General features: G+C 40.2%; 14 non-coding genes across 14 annotated transcripts; all 14 read left to right on the top strand.

Annotated features, from left to right (window-relative positions):
- The first annotated feature begins 516 nt into the window (after nt 1-516).
- On the top strand, nt 517-635 carry LOC132149950 (5S ribosomal RNA). Its single transcript, XR_009435204.1, has one exon. It is a non-coding gene; the product is annotated as a 5S ribosomal RNA (ribosomal RNA).
- Nucleotides 636-2815: 2180 nt separating this feature from the next.
- LOC132149949 (5S ribosomal RNA) lies at nt 2816-2934 on the top strand. Its single transcript, XR_009435203.1, has one exon. It is a non-coding gene; the product is annotated as a 5S ribosomal RNA (ribosomal RNA).
- Nucleotides 2935-4193: 1259 nt separating this feature from the next.
- LOC132150538 (5S ribosomal RNA) lies at nt 4194-4311 on the top strand. The gene has a single exon (XR_009435767.1). It is a non-coding gene; the product is annotated as a 5S ribosomal RNA (ribosomal RNA).
- Nucleotides 4312-4772: 461 nt separating this feature from the next.
- Nucleotides 4773-4891, top strand: LOC132151180 (5S ribosomal RNA). The gene has a single exon (XR_009436337.1). It is a non-coding gene; the product is annotated as a 5S ribosomal RNA (ribosomal RNA).
- A 1060-nt stretch (nt 4892-5951) lies between these two features.
- LOC132150531 (5S ribosomal RNA) lies at nt 5952-6070 on the top strand. The gene has a single exon (XR_009435760.1). It is a non-coding gene; the product is annotated as a 5S ribosomal RNA (ribosomal RNA).
- Nucleotides 6071-6677: 607 nt separating this feature from the next.
- LOC132149956 (5S ribosomal RNA) lies at nt 6678-6796 on the top strand. Its single transcript, XR_009435209.1, has one exon. It is a non-coding gene; the product is annotated as a 5S ribosomal RNA (ribosomal RNA).
- Nucleotides 6797-8430: 1634 nt separating this feature from the next.
- Nucleotides 8431-8549, top strand: LOC132151179 (5S ribosomal RNA). The gene has a single exon (XR_009436336.1). It is a non-coding gene; the product is annotated as a 5S ribosomal RNA (ribosomal RNA).
- A 1060-nt stretch (nt 8550-9609) lies between these two features.
- On the top strand, nt 9610-9728 carry LOC132150530 (5S ribosomal RNA). Its single transcript, XR_009435759.1, has one exon. It is a non-coding gene; the product is annotated as a 5S ribosomal RNA (ribosomal RNA).
- A 606-nt stretch (nt 9729-10334) lies between these two features.
- Nucleotides 10335-10453, top strand: LOC132149955 (5S ribosomal RNA). Its single transcript, XR_009435208.1, has one exon. It is a non-coding gene; the product is annotated as a 5S ribosomal RNA (ribosomal RNA).
- A 1260-nt stretch (nt 10454-11713) lies between these two features.
- Nucleotides 11714-11831, top strand: LOC132150537 (5S ribosomal RNA). Its single transcript, XR_009435766.1, has one exon. It is a non-coding gene; the product is annotated as a 5S ribosomal RNA (ribosomal RNA).
- A 462-nt stretch (nt 11832-12293) lies between these two features.
- On the top strand, nt 12294-12412 carry LOC132149968 (5S ribosomal RNA). Its single transcript, XR_009435221.1, has one exon. It is a non-coding gene; the product is annotated as a 5S ribosomal RNA (ribosomal RNA).
- Nucleotides 12413-13472: 1060 nt separating this feature from the next.
- LOC132150535 (5S ribosomal RNA) lies at nt 13473-13590 on the top strand. The gene has a single exon (XR_009435764.1). It is a non-coding gene; the product is annotated as a 5S ribosomal RNA (ribosomal RNA).
- Nucleotides 13591-14050: 460 nt separating this feature from the next.
- LOC132149957 (5S ribosomal RNA) lies at nt 14051-14169 on the top strand. The gene has a single exon (XR_009435210.1). It is a non-coding gene; the product is annotated as a 5S ribosomal RNA (ribosomal RNA).
- Nucleotides 14170-15611: 1442 nt separating this feature from the next.
- Nucleotides 15612-15730, top strand: LOC132150378 (5S ribosomal RNA). Its single transcript, XR_009435613.1, has one exon. It is a non-coding gene; the product is annotated as a 5S ribosomal RNA (ribosomal RNA).
- Nucleotides 15731-17433: the final 1703 nt, after the last annotated feature.

Here is a 17433-nt window from a genome sequence, read left to right as displayed (position 1 = left end):
TCTTGCAAAAAAAAAAAAAGAATCAATGCCTGATCTCAGAATGTAAGCAGGTTTGGGCCAGGTTAGTACTTTTGGATTTTTTCAGTAATTATCTAATAGGCCTGGTTAGTACTTTTGGAAATTTTCACTAATTGTCCAATAATCTTGCAAAAAAAAAAAAAAAAAAGAGTCAATGCCCGATCTCAGAATGTAAGCAGGTTTGGGCCAGGTTAGTACTTTTGGATTTTTTCAGTAATTATCTAATAGGCCTCGTTAGTACTTTTGGAAATTTCCACTAATTGTCCAATAATCTTGCAAAAAAAAAAAAAAAAAGAGTCAATGCCCGATCTCAGAATGTAAGCAGGTTTGGGCCAGGTTAGTACTTTTGGATTTTTTCAGTAATTATCTAATAGGCCTGGTTAGTACTTTTGGGAATACCAGGTGCTGTAAGCTTTTGGGTTTCCTTCCCTACTTATATAATGCACTGGCGATTATAGTGGCTGATCTTTAAATAGCCCTCTCTTTGCAGCCTCCTTCGCTTGCGGCCATTCCAACCTGGCTATGCCCGATCTCGTCTGATCTCGGAAGCTAAGCAGGTTTGGGCCTGGTTAGTACTTGGATGGGAGACCGCCTGGGAATACCAGGTGCTGTAAGCTTTTGGGTTTCCTTCCCTACTTATATAAAGCACTGGCGATTATAGTGGCTGATCTTTAAATAGCCCTCTTATTGCAGCCTCCTTCGCTTATGGCCATACCATCCTGGCTATGCCTGATCTCAACTGATCTCCAAATCTAAGCAGGTTAGTACTTTTGGATTTTTTCAGTAATTATCTAATAGGCCTGGTTAGTACTTTTGGAAATTTTCACTAATTGTCCAATAATCTTGCAAAAAAAAAAAAGAGTCAATGCCCGACCTCAGAATGTTAGCAGGTTTGGGCCTGGTTAGTACTTGGATGGGAGACCGCCTGGGAATACCAGGTGCTGTAAGCTTTTGGGTTTCCTTCCCTACTTATATAATGCACTGGCGATTATAGAGGCTGATCTTTAAATAGCCCTCTCTTTGCAGCCTCCTTCGCTTACGGCCATACCAACCTGGCTATGCCCGATCTCAACTGATCTCCAAATCTAAGCAGGTTTGGGCCAGGTTAGTACTTTTGGATTTTTTCAGTAATTATCTAATAGGCCTGGTTAGTACTTTTGGAAATTTTCACTTATTGTCCAATAATCTTGCAAAAAAAAAAAAAAAAAGAGTCAATGCCCGATCTCAGAATGTAAGCAGGTTTGGGCCAGGTTAGTACTTTTGGATTTTTTCAGTAATTATCTGACAGGCCTGGTTAGTACTTTTGGGAATTCCAGGTGCTGTAAGCTTTTGGGTTTCCTTCCCTACTTATATAAAGCACTGGCGATTATAGTGGCTGATCTTTAAATAGCCCTCTCTTTGCAGCCTCCTTCGCTTATGGCCATACCATCCTGGCTATGCCTGATCTCAACTGATCTCCAAATCTAAGCAGGTTTGGGCCAGTTTAGTACTTTTGGATTTTTTCAGTAATTATCTAATAGGCCTGGTTAGTACTTTTGTAAATTTTCACTAATTGTCCAATAATCTTGCAAAAAAAAAAAAAAAGAGTCAATGCCCGATCTCAGAATGTAAGCAGGTTTGGGCCAGGTTAGTACTTTTGGATTTTTTCAGTAATTATCTAATAGGCCTGGTTAGTACTTTTGGAAATTTTCACTAATTGTCCAATAATCTTGCAAAAAAAAAAAAAAAGAGTCAATGCCCGATCTCAGAATGTAAGCAGGTTTGGGCCAGGTTAGTACTTTTGGACTTTTTCAGTAATTATTCAATAGGCCTGGTTAGTACTTTTGGAAATTTTCACTAATTGTCCAATAATCTTGCAAAAAAAAAAAAAAAGTCAATGCCCGATCTCAGAATTTAAGCAGGTTTGGGCCAGGTTAGTACTTTTGGATTTTTTCAGTAATTATCTAATAGGCCTGGTTAGTACTTTTGGGAATACCAGGTGCTGTAAGCTTTTGGGTTTCCTTCCCTACTTATATAAAGCACTGGCGATTATAGTGGCTGATCTTTAAATAGCCCTCTCTTTGCAGCCTCCTTCGCTTATGGCCATACCCTCCTGGCTATGCCTGATCTCAACTGATCTCCAAATCTAAGCAGGTTTGGGCCAGGTTAGTACTTTTGGATTTTTTCAGTAATTATCTAATAGGCCTGGTTAGTACTTTTGGAAATTTTCACTAATTGTCCAATAATCTTGCAAAAAAAAAAGGTTAGTACCAGGTCAGGTTAGTACTTTTGGATTTTTTCAGTAATTATCTAATAGGCCTGGATAGTACTTTTGGGAGTACCAGGTGCTGTAAGCTTTTGGGTTTCCTTCCCTACTCATATAAAGCACTGGCGATTATAGTGGCTGATCTTTAAATAGCCCTCTCTTTGCAGCCTCCTTCGCTTATGGCCATACCATCCTGGCTATGCCTGATCTCAACTGATCTCCAAATCTAAGCAGGTTTGGGCCAGGTTAGTACTTTTGGATTTTTTCAGTAATTATCTAATAGGCCTCGTTAGTACTTTTGGAAATTTTCACTAATTGTCCAATAATCTTGCAAAAAAAAAAAAAAAAGAGTCAATGCCCGATCTCAGAATGTAAGCAGGTTTGGGCCAGGTTAGTACTTTTGGATTTTTTCAGTAATTATCTAATAGGCCTGGTTAGTACTTTTGGGAATACCAGGTGCTGTAAGCTTTTGGGTTTCCTTCCCTACTTATATAATGCACTGGCGATTATAGTGGCTGATCTTTAAATAGCCCTCTCTTTGCAGCCTCCTTCGCTTGCGGCCATTCCAACCTGGCTATGCCCGATCTCGTCTGATCTCGGAAGCTAAGCAGGTTTGGGCCTGGTTAGTACTTGGATGGGAGACCGCCTGGGAATACCAGGTGCTGTAAGCTTTTGGGTTTCCTTCCCTACTTATATAAAGCACTGGCGATTATAGTGGCTGATCTTTAAATAGCCCTCTCTTTGCAGCCTCCTTCGCTTATGGCCATACCATCCTGGCTATGCCTGATCTCAACTGATCTCCAAATCTAAGCAGGTTAGTACTTTTGGATTTTTTCAGTAATTGTCTAATAGGCCTGGTTAGTACTTTTGGAAATTTTCACTTATTGTCCAATAATCTTGCAAAAAAAAAAAAAAGAATCAATGCCTGATCTCAGAATGTAAGCAGGTTTGGGCCAGGTTAGTACTTTTGGATTTTTTCAGTAATTATCTAATAGGCCTGGTTAGTACTTTTGGAAATTTTCACTAATTGTCCAAGAATCTTGCAAAAAAAAAAAGAGTCAATGCCCGACCTCAGAATGTTAGCAGGTTTGGGCCAGGTTAGTACTTTTGGATTTTTTCAGTAATTATCTAATAGGCCTGGTTAGTACTTTTGGAAATTTTCACTAATTGTCCAATAATCTTGCAAAAAAAAAAAAAAAAAGAGTCAATGCCCGATCTCAGAATGTAAGCAGGTTTGGGCCAGGTTAGTACTTTTGGATTTTTTCAGTAATTATCTAATAGGCCTGGTTAGTACTTTTGGAAATTTTCACTAATTGTCCAATAATCTTGCAAAAAAAAAAGAAAAAAGAGTCAATGCCCGATCTCAGAATGTAAGCAGGTTTGGGCCAGATTAGTACTTTTGGATTTTTTCAGTAATTATCTAATAGGCCTGGTTAGTACTTTTTGGAATACCAGGTGCTGTAAGCTTTTGGGTTTCCTTCCCTACTTATATAATGCACTGCCGATTATAGTGGGTGATCTTTTAATAGCCCTCTCTTTGCAGCCTCCTTCGCTTATGGCCATACCATCCTGGCTATGCCTGATCTCAACTGATCTCCAAATCTAAGCAGGTTTGGGCCAGGTTAGTACTTTTGGATTTTTTCAGTAATTATCTCTTAGGCCTGGTTAGTACTTTTGGAAATTTTCACTAATTGTCCAATAATCTTGCAAAAAAAAAAAAAAAAAAGAGTCAATGCCCGATCTCTGAATGTAAGCAGGTTTGGGCCAGGTTAGTACTTTTGGATTTTTTCAGTAATTATCTAATAGGCCTGGATAGTACTTTTGGGAATACAAGGTGCTGTAAGCTTTTGGGTTTCCTTCCCTACTTATGTAATGCACTGGCGAATATAGTGGCTGATCTTTAAATAGCCCTCTCTTTGCAGCCTCCTTCGCTTACGCTATACCAACCTGGCTATGCCCGATCTCGTCTGATCTCGGAAGCTAAGCAGGTTTGGGCCTGGTTAGTACTTGGATGGGAGACCGCCTGGGAATACCAGGTGCTGTAAGCTTTTGGGTTTCCTTCCCTACTTATATAAAGCACTGGCGATTATAGTGGCTGATCTTTAAATAGCCCTCTCTTTGCAGCCTCCTTCGCTTATGGCCATACCATCCTGGCTATGCCCGATCTCAACTGATCTCCAAATCTAAGCAGGTTTGGGCCAGGTTAGTACTTTAGGATTTTTTCAGTAATTATCTAATAGACCTGGTTAGTACTTTTGGAAATTTTCACTAATTGTCCAATAATCTTGCAAAAAAAAAAAAAAAAGAGTCAATGCCCGATCTCAGAATGTAAGCAGGTTTGGGCCAGGTTAGTACTTTTGGATTTTTTCAGTAATTATCTAATAGGCCTGGTTAGTACTTTTGGGAATACCAGGTGCTGTAAGCTTTTGGGTTTCCTTCCCTACTTATATAATGCACTGGCGATTATAGTGGCTGATCTTTAAATAGCCCTCTCTTTGCAGCCTCCTTCGCTTACTGCCATACCAACCTGGCTATGCCCGATCTCGTCTGATCTCGGAAGCTAAGCAGGTTTGGGCCTGGTTAGTACTTGGATGGGAGACCGCCTGGGAATACCAGGTGCTGTAAGCTTTTGGGTTTCCTTCCCTACTTATATAATGCACTGGCGATTATAGTGGCTGATCTTTAAATAGCCCTCTCTTTGCAGCCTCCTTCGCTTATGGCCATACCATCCTGGCTATGCCTGATCTCCAAATCTAAGCAGGTTTGGGCCAGGTTAGTACTTTTGGATTTTTTCAGTAATTATCTAATAGGCCTCGTTAGTACTTTTGGAAATTTTCACTAATTGTCCAATAATCTTGCAAAAAAAAAAAAAAAAAGAGTCAATGCCCGATCTCAGAATGTAAGCAGGTTTGGGACAGGTTAGTACTTTTGAATTTTTTCAGTAATTATCTGATAGGCCTGGTTAGTACTTTTGGGAATTCCAGGTGCTGTAAGCTTTTGGGTTTCCTTCCCTACTTATATAAAGCACTGGCGATTATAGTGGCTGATCTTTAAATAGCCATCTCTTTGCAGCCTCCTTCGCTTATGGCCATACCATCCTGGCTATGCCTGATCTCAACTGATCTCCAAATCTAAGCAGGTTTGGGCCAGGTTAGTACTTTTGGATTTTTTCAGTAATTATCTAATAGGCCTGGTTAGTACTTTTGGAAATTTTCACTAATTGTCCAATAATCTTGCAAAAAAAAAAAAAAAGAGTCAATGCCCGATCTCAGAATGTAAGCAGGTTTGGGCCAGGTTAGTACTTTTGGATTTTTTCAGTAATTATCTGATAGGCCTGGTTAGTACTTTTGGGAATACCAGGTGCTGTAAGCTTTTGGGTTTCCTTCCCTACTTATATAAAGCACTGGCGATTATAGTGGCTGATCTTTAAATAGCCCTCTCTTTGCAGCCTCCTTCGCTTATGGCCATACCATCCTGGCTATGCCTGATCTCAACTGATCTCCAAATCTAAGCAGGTTTGGGCCAGGTTAGTACTTTTGGATTTTTTCAGTAATTATCTAATAGGCCTGGTTAGTACTTTTGGGAATACCAGGTGCTGTAAGCTTTTGGGTTTCCTTCCCTACTTATATAATGCACTGGGGATTATAGTGGCTGATCTTTAAATAGCCCTCTCTTTGCAGCCTCCTTCGCTTACGGCCATTCCAACCTGGCTATGCCCGATCTCGTCTGATCTCAGAAGCTAAGCAGGTTTGGGCCTGGTTAGTACTTGGATGGGAGACCGCCTGGAAATACCAGGTGCTGTAAGCTTTTGGGTTTCCTTCCCTACTTATATAAAGCACTGGCGATTATAGTGGCTGATCTTTAAATAGCCCTCTCTTTGCAGCCTCCTTCGCTTATGGCCATACCATCCTGGCTATGCCCGAACTCAACTGATCTCCAAATCTAAGCAGGTTTGGGCCAGGTTAGTACTTTTGGATTTTTTCAGTAATTATCTAATAGGCCTGGTTAGTACTTTTGGAAATTTTCACTAATTGTCCAATAATCTTGCAAAAAAAAAAAAAAAAGAGTCAATGCCCGATCTCAGAATGTAAGCAGGTTTGGGCCAGGTTAGTACTTTTGGATTTTTTCAGTAATTATCTAATAGGCCTCGTTAGTACTTTTGGAAATTTTCACTAATTGTCCAATAATCTTGCAAAAAAAAAAAAAAAAAGAGTCAATGCCCGATCTCAGAATGTAAGCAGGTTTGGGCCAGGTTAGTACTTTTGGATTTTTTCAGTAATTATCTAATAGGCCTGGTTAGTACTTTTGGGAATACCAGGTGCTGTAAGCTTTTGGGTTTCCTTCCCTACTTATATAATGCACTGGCGATTATAGTGGCTGACCTTTAAATAGCCCTCTCTTTGCAGCCTCCTTCGCTTGCGGCCATTCCAACCTGGCTATGCCCGATCTCGTCTGATCTCGGAAGCTAAGCAGGTTTGGGCCTGGTTAGTACTTGGATGGGAGACCCCCTGGGAATACCAGGTGCTGTAAGCTTTTGGGTTTCCTTCCCTACTTATATAAAGCACTGGCGATTATAGTGGCTGATCTTTAAATAGCCCTCTCTTTGCAGCCTCCTTCGCTTATGGCCATACCATCCTGGCTATGCCTGATCTCAACTGATCTCCAAATCTAAGCAGGTTAGTACTTTTGGATTTTTTCAGTAATTATCTAATAGGCCTGGTTAGTACTTTTGGAAATTTTCACTTATTGTCCAATAATCTTGCAAAAAAAAAAAAAAAAAAATCAATGCCTGATCTCAGAATGTAAGCAGGTTTGGGCCAGGTTAGTACTTTTGGATTTTTTCAGTAATTATCTAATAGGCCTGGTTAGTACTTTTGGAAATTTTCACTAATTGTCCAATAATCTTGCAAAAAAAAAAGAGTCAATGCCCGACCTCAGAATGTTAGCAGGTTTGGGCCAGGTTAGTACTTTTGGATTTTTTCAGTAATTATCTAATAGGCCTGGTTAGTACTTTTGGAAATTTTCACTAATTGTCCAATAATCTTGCAAAAAAAAAAAAAAAAAGAGTCAATGCCCGATCTCAGAATGTAAGCAGGTTTGGGCCAGGTTAGTACTTTTGGATTTTTTCAGTAATTATCTAATAGGCCTGGTTAGTACTTTTGGAAATTTTCACTAATTGTCCAATAATCGTGCAAAAAAAAAAAAAAAAAGAGTCAATGCCCGATCTCAGAATGTAAGCAGGTTTGGGCCAGATTAGTACTTTTGGATTTTTTCAGTAATTATCTAATAGGCCTGGTTAGTACTTTTGGGAATACCAGGTGCTGTAAGCTTTTGGGTTTCCTTCCCTACTTATATAAAGCACTGGCGATTATAGTGGCTGATCTTTTAATAGCCCTCTCTTTGCAGCCTCCTTCGCTTATGGCCATACCATCCTGGCTATGCCTGATCTCAACTGATCTCCAAATCTAAGCAGGTTTGGGCCAGGTTAGTACTTTTGGATTTTTTCAGTAATTATCTCTTAGGCCTGGTTAGTACTTTTGGAAATTTTCACTAATTGTCCAATAATCTTGCAAAAAAAAAAAAAAAAGAGTCAATGCCCGATCTCTGAATGTAAGCAGGTTTGGGCCAGGTTAGTACTTTTGGATTTTTTCAGTAATTATCTAATAGGCCTGGATAGTACTTTTGGGAATACCAGGTGCTGTAAGCTTTTGGGTTTCCTTCCCTACTTATGTAATGCACTGGCGATTATAGTGGCTGATCTTTAAATAGCCCTCTCTTTGCAGCCTCCTTCGCTTACGCTATACCAACCTGGCTATGCCCGATCTCAACTGATCTCCAAATCTAAGCAGGTTTGGGCCAGGTTGGTACTTTAGGATTTTTTCAGTAATTATCTAATAGACCTGGTTAGTACTTTTGGAAATTTTCACTAATTGTCCAATAATCTTGCAAAAAAAAAAAAAAAAGAGTCAATGCCCGATCTCAGAATGTAAGCAGGTTTGGGCCAGGTTAGTACTTTTGGATTTTTTCAGTAATTATCTAATAGGCCTGGTTAGTACTTTTGGGAATACCAGGTGCTGTAAGCTTTTGGGTTTCCTTCCCTACTTATATAATGCACTGGCGATTATAGTGGCTGATCTTTAAATAGCCCTCTCTTTGCAGCCTCCTTCGCTTACTGCCATACCAACCTGGCTATGCCCGATCTCGTCTGATCTCGGAAGCTAAGCAGGTTTGGGCCTGGTTAGTACTTGGATGGGAGACCGCCTGGGAATACCAGGTGCTGTAAGCTTTTGGGTTTCCTTCCCTACTTATATAATGCACTGGCGATTATAGTGGCTGATCTTTAAATAGCCCTCTCTTTGCAGCCTCCTTCGCTTATGGCCATACCATCCTGGCTATGCCTGATCTCCAAATCTAAGCAGGTTTGGGCCAGGTTAGTACTTTTGGATTTTTTCAGTAATTATCTAATAGGCCTCGTTAGTACTTTTGGAAATTTTCACTAATTGTCCAATAATCTTGCAAAAAAAAAAAAAAAAAGAGTCAATGCCCGATCTCAGAATGTAAGCAGGTTTGGGACAGGTTAGTACTTTTGAATTTTTTCAGTAATTATCTGATAGGCCTGGTTAGTACTTTTGGGAATTCCAGGTGCTGTAAGCTTTTGGGTTTCCTTCCCTACTTATATAAAGCACTGGCGATTATAGTGGCTGATCTTTAAATAGCCATCTCTTTGCAGCCTCCTTCGCTTATGGCCATACCATCCTGGCTATGCCTGATCTCAACTGATCTCCAAATCTAAGCAGGTTTGGGCCAGGTTAGTACTTTTGGATTTTTTCAGTAATTATCTAATAGGCCTGGTTAGTACTTTTGGAAATTTTCACTAATTGTCCAATAATCTTGCAAAAAAAAAAAAAAAGAGTCAATGCCCGATCTCAGAATGTAAGCAGGTTTGGGCCAGGTTAGTACTTTTGGATTTTTTCAGTAATTATCTGATAGGCCTGGTTAGTACTTTTGGGAATACCAGGTGCTGTAAGCTTTTGGGTTTCCTTCCCTACTTATATAAAGCACTGGCGATTATAGTGGCTGATCTTTAAATAGCCCTCTCTTTGCAGCCTCCTTCGCTTATGGCCATACCATCCTGGCTATGCCTGATCTCAACTGATCTCCAAATCTAAGCAGGTTTGGGCCAGGTTAGTACTTTTGGATTTTTTCAGTAATTATCTAATAGGCCTGGTTAGTACTTTTGGGAATACCAGGTGCTGTAAGCTTTTGGGTTTCCTTCCCTACTTATATAATGCACTGGGGATTATAGTGGCTGATCTTTAAATAGCCCTCTCTTTGCAGCCTCCTTCGCTTACGGCCATTCCAACCTGGCTATGCCCGATCTCGTCTGATCTCAGAAGCTAAGCAGGTTTGGGCCTGGTTAGTACTTGGATGGGAGACCGCCTGGAAATACCAGGTGCTGTAAGCTTTTGGGTTTCCTTCCCTACTTATATAAAGCACTGGCGATTATAGTGGCTGATCTTTAAATAGCCCTCTCTTTGCAGCCTCCTTCGCTTATGGCCATACCATCCTGGCTATGCCCGAACTCAACTGATCTCCAAATCTAAGCAGGTTTGGGCCAGGTTAGTACTTTTGGATTTTTTCAGTAATTATCTAATAGGCCTGGTTAGTACTTTTGGAAATTTTCACTAATTGTCCAATAATCTTGCAAAAAAAAAAAAAAAAGAGTCAATGCCCGATCTCAGAATGTAAGCAGGTTTGGGCCAGGTTAGTACTTTTGGATTTTTTCAGTAATTATCTAATAGGCCTCGTTAGTACTTTTGGAAATTTTCACTAATTGTCCAATAATCTTGCAAAAAAAAAAAAAAAAGAGTCAATGCCCGATCTCAGAATGTAAGCAGGTTTGGGCCAGGTTAGTACTTTTGGATTTTTTCAGTAATTATCTAATAGGCCTGGTTAGTACTTTTGGGAATACCAGGTGCTGTAAGCTTTTGGGTTTCCTTCCCTACTTATATAATGCACTGGCGTTTATAGTGGCTGACCTTTAAATAGCCCTCTCTTTGCAGCCTCCTTCGCTTGCGGCCATTCCAACCTGGCTATGCCCGATCTCGTCTGATCTCGGAAGCTAAGCAGGTTTGGGCCTGGTTAGTACTTGGATGGGAGACCCCCTGGGAATACCAGGTGCTGTAAGCTTTTGGGTTTCCTTCCCTACTTATATAAAGCACTGGCGATTATAGTGGCTGATCTTTAAATAGCCCTCTCTTTGCAGCCTCCTTCGCTTATGGCCATACCATCCTGGCTATGCCTGATCTCAACTGATCTCCAAATCTAAGCAGGTTAGTACTTTTGGATTTTTTCAGTAATTATCTAATAGGCCTGGTTAGTACTTTTGGAAATTTTCACTTATTGTCCAATAATCTTGCAAAAAAAAAAAAAAAAAAATCAATGCCTGATCTCAGAATGTAAGCAGGTTTGGGCCAGGTTAGTACTTTTGGATTTTTTCAGTAATTATCTAATAGGCCTGGTTAGTACTTTTGGAAATTTTCACTAATTGTCCAATAATCTTGCAAAAAAAAAAAGAGTCAATGCCCGACCTCAGAATGTTAGCAGGTTTGGGCCAGGTTAGTACTTTTGGATTTTTTCAGTAATTATCTAATAGGCCTGGTTAGTACTTTTGGAAATTTTCACTAATTGTCCAATAATCTTGCAAAAAAAAAAAAAAAAAGAGTCAATGCCCGATCTCAGAATGTAAGCAGGTTTGGGCCAGGTTAGTACTTTTGGATTTTTTCAGTAATTATCTAATAGGCCTGGTTAGTACTTTTGGAAATTTTCACTAATTGTCCAATAATCGTGCAAAAAAAAAAAAAAAAAGAGTCAATGCCCGATCTCAGAATGTAAGCAGGTTTGGGCCAGATTAGTACTTTTGGATTTTTTCAGTAATTATCTAATAGGCCTGGTTAGTACTTTTGGGAATACCAGGTGCTGTAAGCTTTTGGGTTTCCTTCCCTACTTATATAAAGCACTGGCGATTATAGTGGCTGATCTTTTAATAGCCCTCTCTTTGCAGCCTCCTTCGCTTATGGCCATACCATCCTGGCTATGCCTGATCTCAACTGATCTCCAAATCTAAGCAGGTTTGGGCCAGGTTAGTACTTTTGGATTTTTTCAGTAATTATCTCTTAGGCCTGGTTAGTACTTTTGGAAATTTTCACTAATTGTCCAATAATCTTGCAAAAAAAAAAAAAAAAAGAGTCAATGCCCGATCTCTGAATGTAAGCAGGTTTGGGCCAGGTTAGTACTTTTGGATTTTTTCAGTAATTATCTAATAGGCCTGGATAGTACTTTTGGGAATACCAGGTGCTGTAAGCTTTTGGGTTTCCTTCCCTACTTATGTAATGCACTGGCGATTATAGTGGCTGATCTTTAAATAGCCCTCTCTTTGCAGCCTCCTTCGCTTACGCTATACCAACCTGGCTATGCCCGATCTCGTCTGATCTCGGAAGCTAAGCAGGTTTGGGCCTGGTTAGTACTTGGATGGGAGACCGCCTGGGAATACCAGGTGCTGTAAGCTTTTGGGTTTCCTTCCCTACTTATATAAAGCACTGGCGATTATAGTGGCTGATCTTTAAATAGCCCTCTCTTTGCAGCCTCCTTCGCTTATGGCCATACCATCCTGGCTATGCCCGATCTCAACTGATCTCCAAATCTAAGCAGGTTTGGGCCAGGTTAGTACTTTTGGATTTTTTCAGTAATTATCTAATAGACCTGGTTAGTACTTTTGGAAATTTTCACTAATTGTCCAATAATCTTGCAAAAAAAAAAAAAAAAAGAGTCAATGCCCGATCTCAGAATGTAAGCAGGTTTGGGCCAGGTTAGTACTTTTGGATTTTTTCAGTAATTATCTAATAGGCCTGGTTAGTACTTTTGGGAATACCAGGTGCTGTAAGCTTTTGGGTTTCCTTCCCTACTTATATAATGCACTGGCGATTATAGTGGCTGATCTTTAAATAGCCCTCTCTTTGCAGCCTCCTTCGCTTACGGCCATACCAACCTGGCTATGCCCGATCTCGTCTGATCTCGGAAGCTAAGCAGGTTTGGGCCTGGTTAGTACTTGGATGGGAGACCGCCTGGGAATACCAGGTGCTGTAAGCTTTTGGGTTTCCTTCCCTACTTATATAAAGCACTGGCGATTATAGTGGCTGATCTTTAAATAGCCCTCTCTTTGCAGCCTCCTTCGCTTATGGCCATACCATCCTGGCTATGCCTGATCTCCAAATCTAAGCAGGTTTGGGCCAGGTTAGTACTTTTGGATTTTTTCAGTAATTATCTGATAGGCCTGGTTAGTACTTTTGGGAATTCCAGGTGCTGTAAGCTTTTGGGTTTCCTTCCCTACTTATATAAAGCACTGGCGATTATAGTGGCTGATCTTTAAATATCCATCTCTTTGCAGCCTCCTTCGCTTATGGCCATACCATCCTGGCTATGCCTGATCTCAACTGATCTCCAAATCTAAGCAGGTTTGGGCCAGGTTAGTACTTTTGGATTTTTTCAGTAATTATCTAATAGGCCTGGTTAGTACTTTTGGAAATTTTCACTAATTGTCCAATAATCTTGCAAAAAAAAAAAAAAAGAGTCAATGCCCGATCTCAGAATGTAAGCAGGTTTGGGCCAGGTTAGTACTTTTGGATTTTTTCAGTAATTATCTGATAGGCCTGGTTAGTACTTTTGGGAATACCAGGTGCTGTAAGCTTTTGGGTTTCCTTCCCTACTTATATAATGCACTGGCGATTATAGTGGCTGATCTTTAAATAGCCCTCTCTTTGCAGCCTTCTTCGCTTATGGCCATACCATCCTGGCTATGCCTGATCTCAACTGATCTCCAAATCTAAGCAGGTTTGGGCCAGGTTAGTACTTTTGGATTTTTTCAGTAATTATCTCTTAGGCCTGGTTAGTACTTTTGGAAATTTTCACTAATTGTCCAATAATCTTGCAAAAAAAAAAAAAAAAAGAGTCAATGCCCGATCTCTGAATGTAAGCAGGTTTGGGCCAGGTTAGTACTTTTGGATTTTTTCAGTAATTATCTAATAGGCCTGGATAGTACTTTTGGGAATACCAGGTGCTGTAAGCTTTTGGGTTTCCTTCCCTACTTATGTAATGCACTGGCGATTATAGTGGCTGATCTTTAAATAGCCCTCTCTTTGCAGCCTCCTTCGCTTACGCTATACCAACCTGGCTATGCCCGATCTCGTCTGATCTCGGAAGCTAAGCAGGTTTGGGCCTGGTTAGTACTTGGATGGGAGACCGCCTGGGAATACCAGGTGCTGTAAGCTTTTGGGTTTCCTTCCCTACTTATATAAAGCACTGGCGATTATAGTGGCTGATCTTTAAATAGCCCTCTCTTTGCAGCCTCCTTTGCTTATGGCCATACCATCCTGGCTATGCCCGATCTCAACTGATCTCCAAATCTAAGCAGGTTTGGGCCAGGTTAGTACTTTTGGATTTTTTCAGTAATTATCTAATAGACCTGGTTAGTACTTTTGGAAATTTTCACTAATTGTCCAATAATCTTGCAAAAAAAAAAAAAAGAGTCAATGCCCGATCTCAGAATGTAAGCAGGTTTGGGCCAGGTTAGTACTTTTGGATTTTTTCAGTAATTATCTAATAGGCCTGGTTAGTACTTTTGGGAATACCAGGTGCTGTAAGCTTTTTTGGTTTCCTTCCCTACTTATATAATGCACTGGCGATTATAGTGGCTGATCTTTAAATAGCCCTCTCTTTGCAGCCTCCTTCGCTTACGGCCATACCAACCTGGCTATGCCCGATCTCGTCTGATCTCGGAAGCTAAGCAGGTTTGGGCCTGGTTAGTACTTGGATGGGAGACCGCCTGGGAATACCAGGTGCTGTAAGCTTTTGGGTTTCCTTCCCTACTTATATAAAGCACTGGCGATTATAGTGGCTGATCTTTAAATAGCCCTCTCTTTGCAGCCTCCTTCGCTTATGGCCATACCATCCTGGCTATGCCTGATCCCCAAATCTAAGCAGGTTTGGGCCAGGTTAGTACTTTTGGATTTTTTTAGTAATTATCTAATAGGCCTCGTTAGTACTTTTGGAAATTTTCACTAATTGTCCAATAATCTTGCAAAAAAAAAAAAAAAAAGAGTCAATGCCCGATCTCAGAATGTAAGCAGGATTGGGCCAGGTTAGTACTTTTGGATTTTTTCAGTAATTATCTGATAGGCCTGGTTAGTACTTTTGGGAATTCCAGGTGCTGTAAGCTTTTGGGTTTCCTTTCTTACTTATATAAAGCACTGGCGATTATAGTGGCTGATCTTTAAATAGCCCTCTCTTTGCAGCCTCCTTCGCTTATGGCCATACCATCCTGGCTATGCCTGATCTCAACTGATCTCCAAATCTAAGCAGGTTTGGGCCAGGTTAGTACTTTTGGATTTTTTCAGTAATTATCTAATAGGCCTCGTTAGTACTTTTGGAAATTTTCACTAATTGTCCAATAATCTTGCAAAAAAAAAAAAAAAAGAGTCAATGCCCGATCTCAGAATGTAAGCAGGTTTGGGCCAGGTTAGTACTTTTGGATTTTTTCAGTAATTATCTGATAGGCCTGGTTAGTACTTTTGGGAATTCCAGGTGCTGTAAGCTTTTGGGTTTCCTTCCCTACTTATATAAAGCACTGGCGATTATAGTGGCTGATCTTTAAATAGCCCTCTCTTTGCAGCCTCCTTCGCTTATGGCCATACCATCCTGGCTATGCCTGATCTCAACTGATCTCCAAATCTAAGAAGGTTTGGGCCAGGTTAGTACTTTTGGATTTTTTCAGTAATTATCTAATAGGCCTGGTTAGTACTTTTGGAAATTTTCACTAATTGTCCAATAATCTTGCAAAAAAAAAAAAAAAAAAAAGAGTCAATGCCCGATCTCAGAATGTAAGCAGGTTTGGGCCAGGTTAGTACTTTTGGATTTTTTCAGTAATTATCTAATAGGCCTGGATAGTACTTTTGGAAATACCAGGTGCTGTAAGCTTTTGGGTTTCCTTCCCTACTCATATAAAGCACTGGCGATTATAGTGGCTGATCTTTAAATAGCCCTCTCTTTGCAGCCTCCTTCGCTTATGGCCATACCATCCTGGCTATGCCTGATCTCAACTGATCTCCAAATCTAAGCAGGTTTGGGCCAGGTTAGTACTTTTGGATTTTTTCAGTAATTATCTAATAGGCCTGGTTAGTACTTTTGGGAATACCAGGTGCTGTAAGCTTTTGGGTTTCCTTCCCTACTTATATAATGCACTGGGGATTATAGTGGCTGATCTTTAAATAGCCCTCTCTTTGCAGCCTCCTTCGCTTACGGCCATTCCAGCCTGGCTATGCCCGATCTCGTCTGATCTCAGAAGCTAAGCAGGTTTGGGCCTGGTTAGTACTTGGATGGGAGACCGCCTGGGAATACCAGGTGCTGTAAGCTTTTGGGTTTCCTTCCCTACTTATATAAAGCACTGGCGATTATAGTGGCTGATCTTTAAATAGCCCTCTCTTTGCAGCCTCCTTCGCTTATGGCCATACCATCCTGGCTATGCCTGATCTCAACTGATCTCCAAATCTAAGCAGGTTAGTACTTTTGGATTTTTTCAGTAATTATCTAATAGGCCTGGTTAGTACTTTTGGAAATTTTCACTTATTGTCCAATAATCTTGCAAAAAAAAAAAAAGAATCAATGCCTGATCTCAGAATGTAAGCAGGTTTGGGCCAGGTTAGTACTTTTGGATTTTTTCAGTAATTATCTAATAGGCCTGGTTAGTACTTTTGGAAATTTTCACTAATTGTCCAATAATCTTGCAAAAAAAAAAAAGAGTCAATGCCCGACCTCAGAATGTTAGCAGGTTTGGGCCAGGTTAGTACTTTTGGATTTTTTCAGTAATTATCTAATAGGCCTGGTTAGTACTTTTGGAAATTTTCACTAATTGTCCAATAATCTTGCAAAAAAAAAAAAAAAAAGAGTCAATGCCCGATCTCAGAATGTAAGCAGGTTTGGGCCAGGTTAGTACTTTTGGATTTTTTCAGTAATTATCTAATAGGCCTGGTTAGTACTTTTGGAAATTTTCACTAATTGTCCAATAATCGTGCAAAAAAAAAAAAAAAAGAGTCAATGCCCGATCTCAGAATGTAAGCAGGTTTGGGCCAGATTAGTACTTTTGGATTTTTTCAGTAATTATCTAATAGGCCTGGTTAGTACTTTTTGGAATACCAGGTGCTGTAAGCTTTTGGGTTTCCTTCCCTACTTATATAATGCACTGGCGATTATAGTGGGTGATCTTTTAATAGCCCTCTCTTTGCAGCCTCCTTCGCTTATGGCCATACCATCCTGGCTATGCCTGATCTCAACTGATCTCCAAATCTAAGCAGGTTTGGGCCAGGTTAGTACTTTTGGATTTTTTCAGTAATTATCTAATAGGCCTGGTTAGTACTTTTGGAAATTTTCACTAATTGTCCAATAATCTTGCAAAAAAAAAAAAAAAGAGTCAATGCCCGATCTCAGAATGTAAGCAGGTTTGGGCCAGGTTAGTGCTTTTGGATTTTTTCAGTAATTATCTAATAGGCCTGGTTAGTACTTTTGGGAATACCAGGTGCTGTAAGCTTTTGGGTTTCCTTCCCTACTTATATAAAGCACTGGCGATTATAGTCGCTGATCTTTAAATAGCCCTCTCTTTGCAGCCTCCTTCGCTTATGGCCATACCATCCTGGCTATGCCTGATCTCAACTGATCTCCAAATCTAAGCAGGTTTGGGCCAGGTTAGTACTTTTGGATTTTTTCAGTAATTATCTCTTAGGCCTGGTTAGTACTTTTGGAAATTTTCACTAATTGTCCAATAATCTTGCAAAAAAAAAAAAAAAAAGAGTCAATGCCCGATCTCTGAATGTAAGCAGGTTTGGGCCAGGTTAGTACTTTTGGATTTTTTCAGTAATTATCTAATAGGCCTGGATAGTACTTTTGGGAATACCAGGTGCTGTAAGCTTTTGGGTTTCCTTCCCTACTTATATAAAGCACTGGCGATTATAGTGGCTGATCTTTAAATAGCCCTCTCTTTGCAGCCTCCTTCGCTTATGGCCATACCATCCTGGCTATGCCCGATCTCAACTGATCTCCAAATCTAAGCAGGTTTGGGCCAG

The sequence above is a fragment of the Carassius carassius genome, chromosome 9, assembly GCF_963082965.1.
Source record: "Carassius carassius chromosome 9, fCarCar2.1, whole genome shotgun sequence".
NCBI lineage: Eukaryota > Metazoa > Chordata > Actinopteri > Cypriniformes > Cyprinidae > Carassius > Carassius carassius.
This window is presented reverse-complemented; position numbering and strand designations above follow the sequence as displayed.